This window comes from Triturus cristatus, chromosome 4_2, assembly GCF_964204655.1.
Source record: "Triturus cristatus chromosome 4_2, aTriCri1.1, whole genome shotgun sequence".
NCBI lineage: Eukaryota > Metazoa > Chordata > Amphibia > Caudata > Salamandridae > Triturus > Triturus cristatus.
This window is the reverse complement of record NC_140586.1, coordinates 304,880,758-304,900,887: the sequence shown is the minus strand read 5'-3', so window position 1 is coordinate 304,900,887 and position 20,130 is coordinate 304,880,758. Positions and strand designations below refer to the sequence as shown.

At 47.4% G+C, this 20,130-nt stretch overlaps 1 protein-coding gene across 3 annotated transcripts in view; it reads left to right on the top strand.

The window, feature by feature from the left end:
- Positions 1 to 15,711: 15,711 nt before the first annotated feature.
- The window catches only part of SEC16B (SEC16 homolog B, endoplasmic reticulum export factor), a 325,648-nt gene continuing 321,229 nt past the window's right edge, over positions 15,712 to 20,130 (top strand). For 2 of the 3 annotated variants that reach the window (XM_085601607.1, XM_085601609.1), the window contains exon 1: positions 15,712 to 16,463. The gene's annotated coding sequence lies outside the window, so the exon portion shown is untranslated. The remainder of the gene's footprint in view (positions 16,464 to 20,130) is intronic. The other variant, XM_085601608.1, reaches the window with a different exon arrangement.

The window sequence follows — 20,130 nt, the reverse complement described above, 5'->3', positions numbered from 1 at the left end:
GAGATAGCTTGGCTGTAAATAGACAAAAAGCAGGCATGTCTCTAAAATACCTTTTAAAGTTTTTTCTTCAGGGGCAGGCAACAGATAGAGCACTGGAGCCACTAAAATGTGTCTAATTGCAAGGGCACTTAAAGACTTTAAACTCTAAAACTCCTCTTTCAGCAACACATCCGAAACACAGCAGGAAAGTGCTAAGGAGGAGGAACAGGCTAGAAAATTAGGGTAGCTGATTTTAATAACGTATCCATGTTGCTTGATAAGGCACCTGTCTCTCCCTTGTATGACTTATAAATAAGGTTGTCACTTTTTTCAAGGAAAGATGCTGGCAATTTGTATATATCCAATCCTTCTTTAGCACTGCATTTCGGACCCCATTTGCTTTCAAACTCCTTTAGGATTAGTTGAGACACATTTAGAATACTTTTGGTGTATTTTCTTTTTGCATTTGTTGCTTTAAGTTTTTGTTTCAAAGTAGAAATGATACCATATTTTGATGATGTTCACTGTTTTAAACCTGTTGCATATATGCCAACCAATGTTCCCTCTAATTTTTTTCCTCTGTGTGCGGCAGTGCAAGATCTCTGTGTGCTGCAGCCAAGGCTGTGTGCGCCAAGTATGCGAGTGCAGCCTGCGAGTATATAAATCCATGGCAATTACCACTCACAACTTTTGTTTGCAATGAGATAGGGAACAAGTGCATTTCACACATATAGTTCAAATTAACAGGGTCTTGTGACAGTTTTGCACTGTGGAGACAGATCATTGTGACATTAATTGTTTATTCTAGTTGCACCTACACCCCAGGCTTAGAAAAGGCCAAGACTCAGAAGGGAGCCCCAAATAAGATTTTACTGAATATTCTTGATTGGAGCACTGATCATTTGGTGGGGAAATTGCTGGAAGACTATTCAAGAGAATATATATTTAGCAAGTTAGCAATTACATGACACAGTTACCTTTTGATGTACAACAATGATTAATGTCTTTGCTAAGAGCAAGTGTTTGAAATGTGCCCATCCAGGCACAATATAGACTGTGGGAAAGGGTGGCTCAGACAAGTCAAGTGCCATCACTAGATGTGTGACACATTTGCTTCTTTCTTTGGTTCATGCCATTCTTCCAGTGCTGATAAATTATATCAAGGTCAGCTTTGCTATTTAAGAGATAGGCCTTTGTCATCATCAGCGTAACCAAGTGATAATCCTCCAGTCTGTTCTTGATTTAGACTTGATAGTGTTCAAGTGACTGAATCCTGGTTCACAGTCTGCACTTGATGACTGAAATGTTGCAACATGGCTGACAAGCCACATAATGCAAAGCATGCTATTGGTTGGACATTCAAGAACAGCAGGTGGGATATGTCAATATTACTCAGCAAACCTGAGAAAGGAAAGATAAAATGTAGTTCTTGTATACATTTATCACGATACTCAGTGAAAAAGTATTGAGCATTATCTCACATCCTTTTCCTTTTTTTAGATCTACTCAGAGACGTTTTAACCCATAGGCAAAGTGGGCTCTGGCCCAGGACCCCAGCTTTTCAGGGGGCCCCTTGAGAGAGCCAGCTTGGTTCTGCAGAGTCGTGCTGTAGTGACCCTGAATAATTCTTACACAGATTGTAATGGACTCTCACACATCACCCCTATTCAAAATAAATTAAAGGAAAACGGTATTTGAAACAGACATTTTGCAGAGAAATTATGCGTTTATGTTTTACTCTTTCAGATCAAGGCAGAACCTCACATATTCATATGTCACAGATATTATTTGCAGTACTATTAGTGAACTGATGCTGTGTTAAAATATTGAAAACACACCTCACTTTCCCTAAATATTAGATGTAAACACATTTAAAATGCCGTGGCTGGTGAATGGTTTAAATCTCTAGCTAAGCGCCCACCCAAAGTCAAAATGCTATAAATTTGCTGTATGACGGATATGAACACCCATCGCAGTGCTAAAACAATCTCAGAGCGCATTGCTGATACTGCACGAAAATTGTATCTTCAATTCGACCTGAGATTATTAAATCAGGTTGTCCAATTTATGTTCTAAACTGAAACACAAACAGTATTAATAAACATTAACAATTATTTGTAATATTTGTACATGTTATATGCTACGTGATTTACAAATACTTACTTACTATGGCTTGGCTCAGGGATTCATTTTCGCGCCTGTCTGTCTCTAGCGCCAAGTACAGGGCTCCTCTGGAGCCAGCATGCTTACTTCTCCTAGTCTACCTCAGATTGGCCTGATACATTTTCGATATTGACGCGGTTCTGCCTAAGCAGCTGCGATCTGATTAAATGAGCATAAATGATTCTTAGCTGACAGAAGAAGCGTGCAAAAAGCATTAAAAAACTGATATCAGTCGTAGAACTGAGCATCAGCTAAGGTGGCCGAAAGAGGCCTCGACCATCTGTAACATGATTGGAGCGGGCCGTCCTAGGATATGTGGGGTCCCGGGCAGAATAGGAACATGCGAGGCCCCTATAATTTGCATAAGATTTAACCTCACAGGAATTGACATCATAGGAAGTAATATCAATTGGCCATTATTTATAAGGCATTGATTACGCTGCTTTGCAAGAAGCTACTTACCTAGTTTGGATAGCAGTAACATGGTTAAAACGCTTTAATATTCCTAATGAAATACGTACATAGATATTAAATTGCTATTAAGTAGATTAAATAAAGTTTAAATGTAGTTTAAATGATTTAAACTTGGTTATTGTTCTATTGAATGGGATGAATGAAAATTATACGCTAACCGATCATTCTGAGTCTGCCACTAAGAGATGTCCAAAAGAGAGGTGAAACTTTACTAATGTGGAGAAAAGACAGTTTTGAGTGGATTTCCAAAAGACTGGAGTTACACCATAGCTCAAGAGGGTGATAGTTCTAGTCCTGCACAAGTAGAAAGGAGAAGGATCTGCCTCCAATCAGGGCCATCTAAATTTTAGGATGGCACAGGAGTTTGGTTGGCACTGAGTATGGGGTTCCGGACTGAAAGTAAGGAGTGCTGTAGAAAGATAGATCCTTTTTAATGCAGTGCATAACAACAAGTGGATAGTGCCTTGCAGATAGAGGGCTTCGGACGAAAAACCCAGCAGACAGCATAAAGAAATGGCATAATGATCCAGCCATCTCAGATGAGGAGCCTAGCACGGTTCTGAATGATTTGAAGGGTAATGAATTCAAGAAGGCAGGAAGCCCAAGAAAAAAGGCATTTGCTTAATGTAGTGAGAAGATAATTGACTGTACAACAGCCTCATGGTAGTGAGAGGGCAGAAAAGGAATGACTTTCTGTTGCTTATGGATGTAGTAAAGGCACGTGGATGAAAAATGGTTATTATATTCTGAAAACAAGAGAAAATGCTGGAAAATGAATCCAAGATGTTTTTGCTGACTCTGCCCATGTGGGTGATTGACATACTTCCACCAGCCACCAAAGAGAACACCATATGGTATGAGATCCTTTAAAAATGAGAACCCTTGATTTGTCACTATAAGGTTTTGAATTAATTTGTCTTCATTCAGAAATCAACCGCTAGCATGCACATATCAACATACTCTTCGGCCGAGACCTGATTGCCACAGAGGGAAATGATGTTTAGGTATCAATATGTGCAAGATATCAGTAAGAAACCAAAAATATAACACAACAACTGACATTCACCTAAAAACAGCCCGGAGTATTGGTTTTGTCAATGGTTGTTAGCTGTTTAAGGTAAATGAGTAACAACAATAAATTATTTTACTTTCACATTGTTGTTTTAACCAATAAGTAGCTCCTTCACACACATTTGAAGAGAATCACAACTAGAATGCAGGACCATTGCTCTTTGTGCTCTGCAGAGAGGCCATATTTTGAATGATCCTGCAATCTGAACACCTTTTTGACCCACAGACATGCACAATGTGAAATCTGTACTGCCCGCAGCCTCAACTCCAAAGTGCTCAACTGTAGCTGTTATAAACACCTGGAGGCGACTCAATACAAAGGGTGCATCATCCAAGAGTAATATGCTGTGAAATGAAATACAGAAACACACATGCTGGAAATAGTTAGCACTCTTGGGAAATGCAACATTAAGTAAAGCATGGGAAATATAAACAGGATCAAAATCACTGCCATGGATTAAAATAACAGCAGGAACGCTGGAATTGTGCGGCAGGAGATGGCTAAATTATGTGGTAGGGTGAGTAAATTATGAGACAAGAAAAGGCAAATTATGCGGCACTATGTGGCACATTTTGAAAGAGTATTACTTCATTTTGTTGCCTTTTTTAAACTTGGTAACACTGTTTGGGGATTGGTTGCACCCATTAGTACCAATTTAACACCCAAATTTAGCAGCGGAAACAAAAAGTTGACTATTCCTGCTTTTCAAAGGGCCTTTCCACATGTAGCAAGATGTGTCGCTGCATTTTTAGTAACTTTTGAATCGTTTGAGATAGAAAGGAATTTTGTTAAAATCTGTAGGTTATGCAGCAGATGATGGATTATGTGGCAAATACGGGAACTGCATAACTATGCAGAAATTGATGCAATCAATCAATCAGCATTTGTATAGCGCGCTACTCACCCGGAAGGGTCTCAAGGCGCTTGGGAGAAGGGGTCCGCTACTGCTCGAACAGCCAGGTCTTGAGTTGTCTCCTGAAGGCGAGGTGGTCCTGGGTCAGCCGGAGGTGGATGGGGAGGGAGTTCCATGTCTTGGCCGCCAGGTAGGATCTGCCTCCGGCGGTGGCTCTTCGGATGCGTGGTACGGTTGCGAGGGCGAGGCTGGTAGACTGTAGCTGGCGGGTGGGCGTGTAGAAGGTCAGGCGGTCGTTGAGGTACTTGGGGCCCAGGTCGTGGAGAGACTTGTGTGCGTGGGTGAGGAGCCTGAACGTGATCCTCTTGTCAACGGGGAGCCAGTGCAGGTCCCTCAGGTGGCCGGAGATGTGGCTGCGTCGGGGTATGTCCAGAATGAGTCAGGCGGAGGCGTTCTGGATGCGTTGGAGTCTTTTCTGTAGCTTGGCTGTGGTTCCGGCGTAGAGGGCGTTTCCGTAGTCCAGTCGGCTGGTGACGACCGCATAATAGCATAATTCCAGTGGCCCTGCCTAACATGCAGCATCAGACTGGGACAGAAAATAGGCCATGTACCAAAATGAAAATTAGTGAGTTAGTTAGCTAGAAAAGTGCCCCATGTTTGCAAACTAGGGAAGTTGTCAACTTGTAAAGACATGCGGTATAAGTGTTTTGTAAGAGATGGAAGACTGCACTGATTTGATTTTGCTGCAGGCACTGTTTACTTTAATATCAACAAAAATCAACAGTAAAAACTGGCTCACGTGATGATAAACCAGGTCAACAACTAGCACAAAAAAAAGCGGCCTACAAACTGACCAGACAGGAGGGGTTTAAGTGGGATGAAAAAACTGGGGGGGGGGGTCTTTCAAATGGGCATGGCTGATGTATTTAAGGGCGTGGCTTAAAAACACGGCAGCTATAAATCTGTGCATAGCATAGTGTGCCGTCTGACTGGTATTTTGCTGCATCTGTTATTGCCTCCAGATAAATATTACAACAGGTAACATTATACCGACAACAAGCCAGGACTATTGGCTTTGCCAGTGGCTATTAGTTGCATAAGATGAATAAGCAACATCTATGGCTTCCTTGTATATAATATTGAAAATGCTTCGGTTCTGAAATGATCAGACTGAAAGAACTATATCGAGTCTCGTGGAAGTTACTTTACAGGTAGTGAAGGCCGGCACTGCTGCAGAGTTAAGTTTTGTTTTTTCACTCTGAGGGTGAGGGCAAAAATGGAGAGCGCCCGTATCATCACCTGCTTTTCAGAACTTTTCATTGTGCAGACACTTGATCAATGTATATGTAGGAAAGCTTAAGGACATGAATATAGGGCCCCTTTTCAATGTCCATTTTAATTTACTACCAGGTCCAAGACTCGAGTGACCCAGCACACTTTAACCCCTGCTCCATCCACTTTTGCATGCGGATTCTGCTCCTCTGCGTGCACCTCTTGTCTGGCTGCCGTACTCACACCTATCTGCTCCCCCCACTTAATTCCGTTTGTTTTACCCCTTTAATTCGCCTCTCTGCTCCCTTTCCACTTGTCCTTGGTGAGCAGCTTCCGTTGTGATGTACCGCCATCGCCACTCTATAGCCTTTGCTTTGCCCCCTGCAGGATATTAAGACTTTTATTCATACAGGGGCAGGGCTACTTCACAGGCAAGGGCACTTAAATGACTTGTCTGATTGCTGTCATCAACATGCAGATGCAGCCATTAGGCCCACAGAGAGGGGCCAGCAGGGGAGATTGATAAAAAGGGAAAAAAAAGTCCTAGGGGGCCCCTGGGCCTCGAAACTCTGGAGTGTGTAAAGCTGGGAGGCCCCATGGGTGCGAGCAGGCGCGGGGCCCTGGGCATCTGTCCACGCTGCCCATACCTAGCGCCTGTCCTGGATTGGAGAGTGGGGAGGCAGCAAAGACTCTCTAAAGACGCACCCACCTGGTTCAATCAGTGCCCACAGCAGCGGGCCCAGGACCTGGAAATGCGCTCAAAGCCTCCCTCCCTGGTCGGAGAGATGAGGGGAGGGCCTCTCTCCGGTTCCACTTCTTGGGAGGTGAGTTGGTTATGAAAGAATCCGTCCGTTCTTGGAAAGACAAGAGTTAGGTCCTGAGGGGCAGACAACCCCATCAAGGTGGAAGAGCCTGGTGGAAGAAATGAAGAGAACCGGAAAATGAACCCTCGCACAGAAAATGGCGAGCAGAGAGTGCAGTGATGGCCCTAGAGAGACCCCTTGTGTCATCACATCAATCAGTGCATCAAAATTAGGCCCCCTGTCGGAGAGAAAAAAGAGACTTGTGCGTGTGCACTTCTGCAGCTGCGAGAGCAGCCAGGCTTCAGAGAAGCAGCACGATGATGCAAGATCGCCCCCCCAACCTCTCGTGTGTGACAGCCGGGGCTGAGAAAGCTTCCCGGGCACACACAGAGCCGCACACCAGTACTTCACAGGTCTTTAAAAGACCATTCACTTTTTAACGAGGCTTTGTTGTTTCACCCCTTCTTAGAGCCCCTGAATCTCCAATCTGCAGATTGCTGAAAGACCGTACTTTTCACGGCATTACCATTTAAAATGCGGTGGCTGGTGAAGGGTTTAAATCTCTAGCTAGGCAGAGACGTGCGCGCTTTGTGAGACTGTCTGCGCGCTTGTAAAAGACCCTATGAGCGCCCGCTCAAGCGCGCAGCTTACTGGGAACAATGATGCCAACCCTCCCAATTCAGGCGGGAGACTACCAATTTCAAGACGAGTCTCCCGAATCCTCGGCGGGCTTCAGATGGCAGGGTCTGGTCTTGCGTGACTCTGATTATGCACTACCAGAAGCCTTCTCCTGCAAGCAGGTACACAACATTTGTGTCACGCTTTCTCCGCCTGTTATAGTGATTTCTCTGTGCTCCTGACAGGTATGAAAAAAACATAAATTTGAATTTCTGATATCCGATTGTGCAGCAGCAGGCATAAAATGACCACGGCTGAGGTAGGGAGGCAGATGTTTATGTGCTTTCTCTGGTAAACGGTAAACAACACACACAACACCTATTGGTCCATCCATGAGGTCATTGTTGGTTGATCCCTGTTGTGTTTTTCATGATCAATCTCTTGTTTGCTGTATACATCGCTTATCATGATCAATGAATTTGTCCCATTTTTGCCAGTTTTCAAGATCCTTGATGGGCAGCCATGTATTCCCTGGTTTCTTGACATGAGCGCTCATTGTTGGTAAATCTGTGTATTCCTTCTTCATCAATCCATGTGAACCCCTCTTGGTCAATCAATGCGACCTATTGTTTTCAATTTTTGTGAATTTTTTAGATGTATGTGATGATAACGAAAGCAATGAAAATGACCTTAACAGCAAACCCATAATCATGAAGCCCCGCAACACCATCCTAATTTATGTGCAGCAAATTCTTTACAGAAAGAACCCACATAACAGACATGCTCTTTTGTTGCTCTGATCCTGACCTCTGCCCTTACCCTAATCTTCACCTTAACCCTATCTCCTTTCCACTACCCTTACCCTGTTTGATACTCATTCCAATGCTAATACTAAGCCCATTATTTTCCTAACCCTTACTTTGTCTATTTCCCCAACCTTTACTGTACCCACAGGCCTGAGCAAACAGAAGAATGTTACCAGACCTACCGGTCTGTTGACTTGAATCATCTACTCGACCTAACTAATACGCTTGATTCATACACTCGACTCAAATTGTGGGATCCTAGGTAAATATGTTGCCTTTTCCTTCATTATCACATACAAGAGCACCTCTAAATATGTGATTTCAGCACGTCAGCTGTACAAAAAAAAACTTTTGTCTGATTTATTAGACTAAGCTTTTGCTCCATGTATAATAAAAATCTAGCCCACATATAAGGTACACATGACTGACTGTGACTTGTCTCTTAGTTCACTGATAGAATTACCATAAGGACAGGGGAAGGAATGTTTCTGAGCTCATATTTAAAATCTCTCACTCTTAATGAATATATTACTAAAGAATGATGTGGTAACGCATTGACATTTACAGAGACATTTATATAGAAATGGCCACAGACTTTCCCACAGACAATGCAATTTTACTGATCAATCAATCAATCAGGATATTTGTAAAGCGCGCTACTCACCCGGGGGGTCTCAAGGCGCTAGGGGAAGGGGGGTCCGCTACTGCTCGAACAGCCAGGTCTTGAGATGCTTCCTGAAGGAGAGGTGGTCTTGGGTAAGACGGAGGTGGATGGGGAGGGAGTTCCATGTCTTGGCTGCCAGGTAGGAGAAGGATCTTCCTCCCATGGTGGCTCTTCGAATGTGTGGAACGGCGGCGAGGGCGTGGCTGGACGATCGTAGCTGGCGGGTGGGAGTGTAGAAGGTCAGGCAGTTGTTGAGGTACCTGGGGCCCAGGTCGTGGAGGGCTTTGTGTGCGTGGGTGAGGAGTCGGAACGTGATTCTCTTGCTGACGGGGAGCCAGTGCAGGTCTTTCAGGTGTCCGGAGATGTGGCTGTGTCGGGGGATGTCCAGGATGAGTCGTGCAGAGGCGTTCTGGATGCGTTGGAGTCTTTTCTGTAGTTTGGCTGTGGTTCCGGTGTAGAGGGTGTTATCGTAGTCCATACGGCTGGTGACGAGTGTCTAGGTGACCGTCTTCCTGGTTTCGGTGGGGATCCATCGGAAGATCTTTCGGAGCATGCGTAGGATGTTGAAGCATGATGATGAGACAGCGTTGACTTGTCTGGTCATCCTGAGGGAGGAGTCCAGGATGAAGCCCAGGTTGCGAGCGTGGTCCGTTGGTTTGGGTGCGCTGCCCAGGGCAGGGGGCCACCAGGAGTCGTCCCAGGCAGAGGGAGAAGGTCCAAGGATGAGGACTTCCGTCTTTTCGGAGTTCAGTGTCAGGCGGCTGTACATCATCCATTCTGCTACGTCTTTCATCCCTTCGTGTAGGTTGGTTCTGGCGGTGGCTGGGTCGTTGGTGAGGGAGAGGATCAGCTGGGTGTCGTCGGCGTAGGAGATGATGTTGAGGTTGTGTTGGCGTGCGATGGCTGCGAGGGGGCTCATGTAGACGTTGAAGAGGGTCGGGCTGAGTGATGATCCTTGTGGTACGGCGCAGATGACTTCGGTGGCCTTTGATCTGAACGGGGGGAGGCGGACTCTCTGGGTTCTTCCGTCGAGGAATGAGATGATCCACTCTAGGGCCTTCTCTTGGATTCCGATGTTGCTGAGGCGCTGCACTAGGGTGCGGTGGCAGACAGTGTCGAACGCTGCGGAGAGGTCTAGGAGGATGAGGGCCGCTGTTTCCCCGTTGTCGAGCAGGGCTCGGATGTCATCAGTGGCTGCGATGAGGGCGGTCTCGGTGCTGTGGTTGGCTCTGAAGCCGGACTGCGAGTGGTCGAGGGATCCGTTCGTCTCTAGGAAGGCAGCAAGCTGTCTGTTGACGGTCTTCTCGATGACTTTGGCCGGAAACGGGAGGAGCGAGATGGGGCGGTAGTTCTTGAGGTCGGTGGGGTCTGCTGATGGTTTCTTCAGGAGGGCGCTGAGTTCGACATGCTTCCAGCTCTCCGGCAAGGTGGCGGTGTTGAGGGAGCAGTTGATGATGTCCCGGAGTTGGGGTGCGATGACGGAGTCGGCCTTGTTGAAGATGTGGTGGGGGCATGGGTCGGTTGGCGATCCGGAGTGGATGGTGTTCATCGTGTGGATGGTGTCTTCGGTGCTGATCGGAGTCCAGGTGCGGAGGGTGGTGGGGGGGGCGTTGGTTCGGTGGTTGGGTGCGTGGTCTGTGCGTCGAAGCTGTTGTGTATGTCGGCTATCTTGCAGTGAAAGAACGAGGCGAGTGAGTTGCAGAGGTCTTGTGAGGGAGTGATGTTGTTGTTTCCGGCGCTGGGGTTGGAGAGCTCTTTGACGATGCTGAAGAGTTCCTTGCTGTTGTGTGCGTTGTTGTCTAGTCGTTCCTTGAATGCTGTCCTCTTGGTGGTGTGGATCAGCTGGTGGTGTTTGCGGGAGGCGTGTTTGAGGGCGTTCATGTTGCCTGTAGTCGGGTTTTTTCGCCAGGCTTTCTCGAGGGTGCGGCAGTTCTTCTTGGAGTTCTTGAGGTCGTCATTGAACCAGGGGGCTGTCTTGCTTTTGGGCCTGTTGGGATGGTTTTTCAGAGGTGCGAGGTCATTAGCGCAGTTGGTGATCCACTGTGTGAGGTTGATGGCTGCTTGGTTGGGGTCCGTTGAGTTGGCGGGAGGGTTCTGGCTCAGTGCTGTGGAGAGCTGGTCGGTGGTGATCTTGTTCCAGCTCCTGCAGGGGACCTGTTGCTGGTGGTGGTGAGTCGTGGTTCTTCTGAAGCTGAAGTGGACGCAGCTGTGGTCTGTCCAGTGGAGTCCAGTGGAGTGGCTGAAGGAGATGTGCTTGCTGGAGGAGAAGACTGGGTCAAGCGTGTGTCCGGCGTAGTGGGTGGGGGTGTTCACCAGTTGCTTGAGTCCGAGGTTGGCGAGGTTGTCCAGCAGGGCGGTGGTGTTGTTGTCGTTGTTGTTCTCCAGGTGGAAGTTGAGGTCCCCTAGGAGGATGTAGTCTGCGGAGGCGAGGGCGTGCGGGCTGATGAAGTCTGCGATGTCTTCGCTGAATTGTGTGCGGGGTCCTGGGGGTCTGTAGATGAGGGTGCCTCTGAGTGTGGTCTTGGGGTCGGTGTGAATCTGGAAGTGGAGATGTTCGGCGGCTGTGAGGGTGTCGTCGGAGTTGGTCGTGATGCGGATGGTGTTCTTGTGGACGATGGCGATGCCTCCTCCTGTCTGGTTGGCGCGGTCCCTCCGGGTGATCTTGTATCCATCCGGGATGGCGATGGCGATGTCGGGCGCTGAGGAGGCGTTCATCCATGTTTCCGTGAGGAAAGCGACGTCTGGAGATGTGGTGTTGAGCAGGTTCCAGAGTTCCACGGCGTGTCTGTGGACAGAGCGGGTGTTGAGCAGGATGCACTTCAGGTGGTTGCTGCTGGTGCTTGGCTTGGCGGGTGCGGTGCGGGTCCGGATGCTGGAGAACTTGCAGGATTGGCAGGTGAAGGGTCCGTGGGTGCGTCTTGGGGCGGCTCTGCAGCAGCCGGGGATCCAGCCGGTGTGGAGTGCGATGAGAGTGGCGGCGTCGTATCTCTGTCGGGTTGGCTGGCTCCGGTGAGGTCCATGCTATCCTTTAATGCCATTCACAAAAGGAAATCTGTAGTCATGTTATTTAAAATGAAGTCATACTCCAGTGTAAGTAATGTATTGGGCATCCTTGTATTGAGGAGAGGTGCACCCACTTGCAAATGTACTTGTCTTTTCTCTAGAGCAAACTAAGCCTTAGGAGACGCCAGGCCCCCTTTACAGAGGTCAGTGGGCAATACAGTTCAATAAAACAGAAAATGCAATTTTATACATAATGTCACATATTTGCAGGTTTACCTTTTAAGGCAAGGTAGGAAGTGGAATGGTAGCAGTGAAATACAAGCGGGACACCAAACACCATTGTCCATGGCATGTGTACATGGCTTTAGGAAGATACAGATGGGACGTTTGAAAAAGTTGAGGTCTTAGAGCCCTGATTCGTAAACTGCTCTCCAATGTCAGTGTCGGCTCAGTCCAGATCCTCTGGAGGTAACCTCAGTACTCACTTGATACTGGACAGTAAGGGTCTAATAGTGGATCCAGGCACTCTCCTTCTTAAATGTACAATCAATTCCACATTTTAGCTGTATCGATAGCCTTCACAATGTTTTATTCTGGTACTGAGCAAGCTGGTACTTCTAACATAAGTTTTACCCCTTGGTACGGGTCCAGTGGGCTTTCTCAAGGGCAGATCCTTTTGTATCCACATGGGGTAAAGGCCATCAGTGCATACTAGAAGCTGTTTAGCACCAAAAGAACACTACACAGATTGCAATGGACAATCCATTGAGATATGAAAGCCATTTGTAGTTTCAGTGTTTTACTTTAAAGTTTGCTTGATCCTTACAATTTACATCCTAATTGCATCAATAAACAACACACATTAAAAAGGAATACATTATTTACAAATGCCATTTTTAGGAACAATCTTCCTGATGTTGCTTCATAATTGACCAAACGACCCATGTAGATACAAAAGGATTTGATCTTGTGAAAACTCATTAGATTCTGTACACAAATGAAGCATGCGTCAGCTGTAGCACCTTGCGGATTACCAAAATAAAGGTCTGGAAGATTATTATTATGACTAAAATGTGAAGTCGAGTCTAGAGACAACCAGAAAAATGATAAAATCCACTATTAACCCTTATTATACACATGAGAGCTGCCTGCCAAAGAGGATGTTGTGTTTCATGTCTTTTTGAACCCTGCCCAGGATGTGGAGATGTGGGTAGTGGAGGGGAGAGAGTTCCAAATTCATTGGTCACTCTTAGAAAAAGATTGTGTTGAGCACAGTGCTTCTTAAACAATTGTGTCTCAGAAGTGTTTTAGAACTAGGCAATAATCGACGACTCCTGTAACGCCCCCACTTCATCCAAAGATGCTTAGTTTATATGCTAGACAACAGACTACAGGTGGTACTGAACGACGCGGCCTGGCTGATTTTCAGGCTTCCACGAAGGTCTCGTGCCACCCCGCTGCTGTGCAAGTTGCACTGGCTACCCATTTGGCAGAGAGCAAAATTCAAGGGCCTCTGTATTGCCCATAAAGCAATATGGCCAAGCTCCAACCTACATAAAAGAGCATCTCGAGATCTATGTCCCAGGCCGTACATTGAGGTCCTCCGAGGCCTGTCGCCTATCCCTCCCACGGTATAACACCACATCAAAAGGGGGCAGAGCCTTCTCCTTCCTGGTCCTACAGCTATTGAACCAGTTACCTGAACATCTCCGAAAGGAACCCGCTCTCCTCTTGTTCAGGAAGCAGCTTAAAACGCTCCTGTTCAAAGAGGCCCTGAATACGGTCTAGCTCCCTTTCTATGCACTGTTTATGACACCGTTTAGTAGCTTGTGACCACTCTCTTCCAAGCGCTAAGAGACCTGCCGGTGATTTGGCACTATATAAATACCAGTTAACATTAACATTAACAACAGGGCCAGGTGTTTGCGAACCAAGGAGGCCATTTTGTAAATCTCTGCTGGTAACCATTAGCCATTCCAGATTGATGAGAACAGAGCGGTGTGATGTGGTTAAAGCAGCAGCCGCCAGACACAAGGTAGGCTGCAGCATGAAGGGCGTCAGGCAGTCATAAGGAGATGTCCAAGTTATCTTATGATGTCTTGTCAAGGAGAGAGTTTCAGTAACTTAATCTAAACACAGCAAGGCCATTGTCTTCAAACTTGCTCAGGGAAAACAGCTTTTTATGCCTTGAAGAAGCCTGAGTTGGAAATGAGCATCCTCAGCCATTTTGTTTTTATGTACGTGGAGGAAAAGCATCTTATCCAACAGGAGCCCAATCGGCTGCAGACTGCCTCAGCATACCTTCTGTTCTGTTGCATTTAAGCATGTGTGGGTCTAACACGCTGCCTGAGGATGGCCATTCAAAGGCATGTTTTGAATGATGAGGAATGTTACATTTGTTGAGTGTAGAGTGCTAATGTAAATCTGATAAATGCATGAGTATGGAATAACAGACGTGTGTTGAGTGTGTGTAGTATGGACATTTTATAGTGTACTGGTTGTCAGCATTTCTGATGTGTTTTGGGCTATGGTGAAGTGTGCTCCCAGTGTACCCTCAACACTACCTCCAGCCGTGGTGCCCGACTGATCAGCAGGCTCGTGGCCCTCTGAGGCATCTGCCAGCACTGGAGATCCCTCTGGCCGCCCGCAGAATTCAAATGCCCAATGGTTCCGATCCCTCCTGTACAGTGTCGATAACAGAAGCAAGGGTTCCTCCAGACCCAATAACCACCGAGAGGCGTAATCGGCTGCCCCCTCGTTATGAGCTCTATGGCCCACATACAGCCGACCATGGTCAATCGGTGGCCTAGCGGTCATGCACTGAGCTGCCGCCCCTCCTCTCTATGTCTGACCTCAGCACCTTGTGCAATCCCCACACCCAAGCACATGTCAAGTGGCACTGCATACAGCCATGCACACCCACTTCTCATGGACCAATCACCACCCCTTGCTATTCTCGATACCTCCACTCTGGTGCAGGTGCTTTAATTACATCTCATTCGCCCATGCCACATATTCATCCTCACCTACACAATATCGCCTGCGATATTATTTGATGGGAGAAACACTCAGACTCCCTACAGACCCAACTAGGCGATCTGAACTACAGGGACTCCTGATTAAGCGGTCACTGACAGTAGGAAAACAGCAGACCCCACTCAAATTTCCACTTTCCGAAACAGTATGCAAAGAGACAGCGACCCCAAAGGTGTTCCTTGTGGCCAAGCCTGAGGATGGCCATGTCAGGGTAGTCTACCCTGCTCCCTATCAAAGACATCCTTATGAAAATCGTCCCTAGGTTGGGCTCATCGAGACTGCCCCACTCATGGGGTCTCCCTCTGTCTGCCGAGGCCACCCAATCCCAAGTTGCTGAATCAATATGTCCCTTTTTGGTCAGTCTGCCTTATTGGTAAACATGTTCCTTGGTGGCTGATTAATATGATGTTCGTTGGTGTTACAACTATACATCTGCTAGTCCTCAATCAGTATGTTATGTGTTGGTCAGTTCGTTTGTTTTTTGTTTGGCAATGCATATGTTTCTTGTAACTATTCCTTGCTGGTCAGTCTGTTCGCTTCGTGTTCTGCAAGCCACTTTATGTTCTCGGTTGATCAATCCATATGCTTCTCATTGGGCAATTCTCATGTCCTTTGTTACTCAATCTTTATATCCCTGGCTAGTTGATAACTAAAAGTAATTTAGTAAAGAATACATATAAATATTGAAAATATATGATTACGTTTAAAATATATAATTACACGTAATATTACATTAAAAATAGTATTAATATATATGTGTATATTATATTGTATACGTAAAAAAATTAACACCTATATTAATATTTACGTACATATAGGAGTCAGAGTAATACTTATAAACCTGCGAAGTAAAGGCACTCCTCATGTAAAGCATGCATTGATCTGAGATGCCCCAGGCCAGTAGTCGGCGATAGTTGAGCTGGGGCGGCGCTGACGCGCTCGCTGACGCCTTCAGCCTGTAAACACGAGGAGGGGAGCAGTGCACACCCGGTAATCAGGTTGTGGGGGAGGGAGGGCACGCAATACAAGCTTCTCGGTTGTTGTAAAACATCCACACACAGACGACCGAAACAGAAATTCACCCTGACGAGACAACAACCCTGGCGGGTGCTGGTGTTTGTGTTCCTGCGGTGGACAGTAATGCCCGGACTGTCACATGTGGTCAAGAGGGGAAACCAAGATGTGACGCTGGCTCCATGTTTGAACCCGACCGGTGCTGTGTTGAGCCGCAGCGCGCGCCGTCCACCTGCGCTAATCGGGAAGGTGATACGTAGCGTTGAAGCAGGCGGTGCCAGCCCGTAATTCCGAGCTCGGAAGCTTCTCAGTAGTGTTTGGGTGGGCCACGTCTACAGCAGGACCCGCGGACACATAAGCTGTGCCCTTGGCTGTGCGCCCAGGGGCGGGCCCCGGCCCCCTGTATCGGTCCCAGAGAGGGGAGACGGGGTTTCGCAGGTATGTTTGCAAGCCGGCGGCTGGCTTCGCGCACTGGCACACACAACGTCCGCAGTGCCACAGTCCCGCACTTTGCCCCGATCTTATCTGACAACACAACAAAGCCTGGCGCTGGAGGACGGTTCGTGCCTCACTCTGGGCCAGCCGCGGCGGACTTTGGAAGAATCTTTGCACCGGCTCAGGTGGAGGAAAACAGCAAAGCGCAGCGGGCCTCGCCAGAGCAAGCTGCAATAGGCCTCACCGGAGCGACAGGCCCGTTACTGAGCAGGTGTGTGCACGGCGGTACCCCAGTTTTCCATCTTTCCCTTTCAGGAGGCACTGGCTTATCTCTCTCTCCGTGTCAGCCCTTCCCCCGTGCCCCACTCCCCCAACCTCACTCGTATTCAGTCACTTTAAGTTCCTTTCCTCCATTCTCTTTCTTGGAACCCTGTGATGTCTCCTCCCCATGTCTTCTCAACCCTCTCCTCTTCTCTCATTCTTCAGTCGTTTTCTTCTGCCTGGCTCTTGTTCCATCTTTTCTGCCCCGTTTTGCTCTTCTTCACCCCCATCTTTTTTTTTTTATCTCCCTCGCATTTACCCCGTTTACCTCCCTGCTTTCTTCTCCCCTCCCTTCACTTTCTTATCCACTCTCCTTCTCTTTTTACTTTTCCCTCACTTCCCCATCCTTTCACCTGTCCTCTTTGCGTTCGTCTTTTACTTTCTTAACTGTATTATTTATAGAGCTGATTAGATGGGGCCACTTGAGACATGGCTAGCATTATGTGGCGAATTTTTCTCCTACAGTTCTTGTACATAGTGTATCTCATGGTTGCTTTCGCGAAGCACAGCCTGGAATAGACCTTACATAATAAAATCTCAAATTAAACAGTCGCTGATTATGAGTGTTGAGTCATTTGAGATGCTCCGGTAAAACGTTTTTTGGTCTCAGGCCAAGTCAGAAGTACGGTGACACGGCTCGGTGTGTGCCACAGTACTGGTGTAGAAGGCCGTGCCAACGTTGAGTATTGAGGTGCATTGGTAGAGCTGTGTGTGGGTCCCAGTGCTAGAATACACAGGAATGCTGCAGGTCAGGCCTGAGGGGCACTGGCAGAGCGGCTTGTGTGTCGTAGGACTGGCATTCTGAGGGGGGAGGGGGCAGCGTCCCAGACTTGAGTGCATCAGTCTGGGCACCAACAGCTGAACAAGGTTGAAGTGCATTGACAGAGCTGTGTGCAGGTCTCTGTGGTGGGATACCAAGGTTTGATGCAGGTTACGTCCGTGGTGCACCCAGCACAGCTAACTGTATGTTGGTGCTGGAATAGTAAAGGGCGATGCAGGATTGAGCTGCGTTGACAGAGCTGTGTGTAGATCGTAACTTCAAAATTGTGGACAATGGACCCGAAAACAACTGTGCAGCACCTGTAACGTTAATCACCAAAATATTAAATCTGCAAAGAAATCTTGCGTGCAAATCTCCGTAAACGTCCCTTGTCCATAGAGGGCCTCCCTTAACAGAGGGATAATAGACAACAAATCAAAGATCGGAGCTGCACCGCTAGCAAATGGACATATAACACAAACATCAAAATAACATGATTAGGTTAAAAAGGCGTCTGTAAATGCAATGCATATGTTCATTTTCTTCTTTATTGATATTTGTTCTGTTCATAAAAAACCATCAGCCAACGCGTTTCATCCTTTTTAACACAGGTCTTCTTCAGGGCTGAAAATTAAAAGATGTCTACTTAGATAAAAACACATATAAAGACATTCCATACATGACTAACTACATAAATATATACAAATACATGTATATACAAAAAGACAAACCATAAAACACAATACAATATGTACATATAAATATCACCAAGACCAATGAGAGTCATTGGTCCGTAAGCCCATGAAGGACCATACCCATACAACAAAGACAGCAAATGACTGGACCACTCAGTCATGTAGTGCTTGGCTTGGAAATCATACACAGGGAAATGTGTATCCAAGAGGATATCCATAAACAACAATAATGCGACCACATTGTGGCACCATGTTTACGCAAAAGCACAACAGTCCTATAAGATCCAGCATACCACAATGTACGCTAGAGACCTATAAGCCAGAGCTACCCATGTCCCAGGCCCAATGTGACCAATCCATCCGTGTAACTCCCAACACAGGTAATAGAGAGAAGGAAAGCAAAAAGTTGCACCACACCATAAATGACCCAAAGCAAAAAAAACAAGAAGGGGGACTGTAGGAGAGTAGGGTCTGCTATCCTATGGTCACCCCAAATTTTTGCTTTTTGCTTCACTGGTTTTTGACATATTGAGGCTGTGGGCCTGCCAATCAGACCCCCAGCCTGCTGTTCTCTCTACTAAATTAAAACTATGCACCCTAGGTGCATAACCAATTGGAAGTGGATCACCCTGTCAGCCCCTGTACCAGTGTACACTAGGTACCCAGGGCATTGGTGTACCCAAGGCCTGCCAGGGGCTGAAGCATGTATTATGCCACCCCAGGCTTGGCCTAACAATTTGACACAACTGGCTGATCACTCAGCTGGGGTAAGTTGGTGTAATCACCTCTTACTAAGGTGTAGTATACCTATACCTAACCTTAAATGGGACACCTGGTAACCTATAAGTCACTCCTATGGCAGGCCTTAACAATCCTGAAGGCAGAGTGCTTGGTTCCATGTGAGATGGTGCTCTGGCATGAGCTGAGCCTGTCTGCAGTGGTCGGAACAACTTCCTTCTACTGTTTCCAGATATCGTCATACCATATACTCTTAAGTGCATTATGAACCTCGCGGTTAAATGCTATCTTTGGTTTGGCTTTATCAAAACATGTCGAGTAAGGTGTCATACGAATTGGAATACTAACCCCTCGCCAATTCTGGCGACGGGGTTAGCATTCCACCCTTCTAGAGGGACACGACATGTACAGTACCTGAAACCCGGGTAAAATCAGACATAGCCTCAGCTCCACAAAATGGATGCTGCCACCACAGACACAAGTCTGCCCTCCTGCTGCTGGGAGTCCTTCCAGCTTGGGAGGTGTGGACAAAGGGTTTCCTGCCAGGGGAGGTGCGTGCACCACCCCAGACAGGATTTTGTGTATTGGTCAGGTAGGGCTTGAAAGAAACCAGACATGCCTGTGGCTCACAAGGAGCCTCGGTGCATATGCCAGTTCAAACCGGTCCTGGGGCACACCAGTCCCGGGCCTGGGGCGAGCTGGACAAAGGATTGGGGGTGTAACCACCCCCCTTCCTGGTTCCACCCATAGGGAGGGACCTAGCAGGTAGTCCGGCCCCTAGAATCCGCTTAAAGGTAGGAGCTGTGTCCTAAGACTTCAGACATCCTGGAATCAACTTAACACTAAGAAGAAGACGGGAACTTCGACGCTCTGCTGCACAGAGGACTGAAGCCAATCTCCCCTGTGGTCAGGGAGTGACCACCTTGCTAACGCAAGCACCATCCAGCGAACCAACGTCTGCTTTGCCGCCGCCTCCCGCCGGAGCCCGAGCCCAGAGACTGACAAGACCTGGACCTCCAGACCTCTCACCGCCCGATCCACAGTCCCTGAAAAGAGGAGACCCGTGGAGGCACCGAGACACGTGGAGCCAGCCATCTTGGAACGACTACGACAAGCTGACAAGTGCAACAACCGAGGCTCCCTCCAAGTTGTGCTTTGGGATCTGAGAAGCCCAACACCCGAGCAGCCTCTGCACCAAAGGTGAGCCCTCCAGCATCTCCACGATCTGCGTGGGGCCCTTCTGCATTTGGCCACTCGACGCGCCTAACCGGTTGCTGGCCCGCTGGCTAGTAGCCATCTTGGCGACGAACTTCAAGAAATACACTGCTGGTCTGGTTGCTCCAGACTGGCCCTTGCTCCTCTCCAAAGGAGCAGTCCCTCTGACCTTGCTGGTCAGAACCATCAGCTTATTTCATCTCCTACAG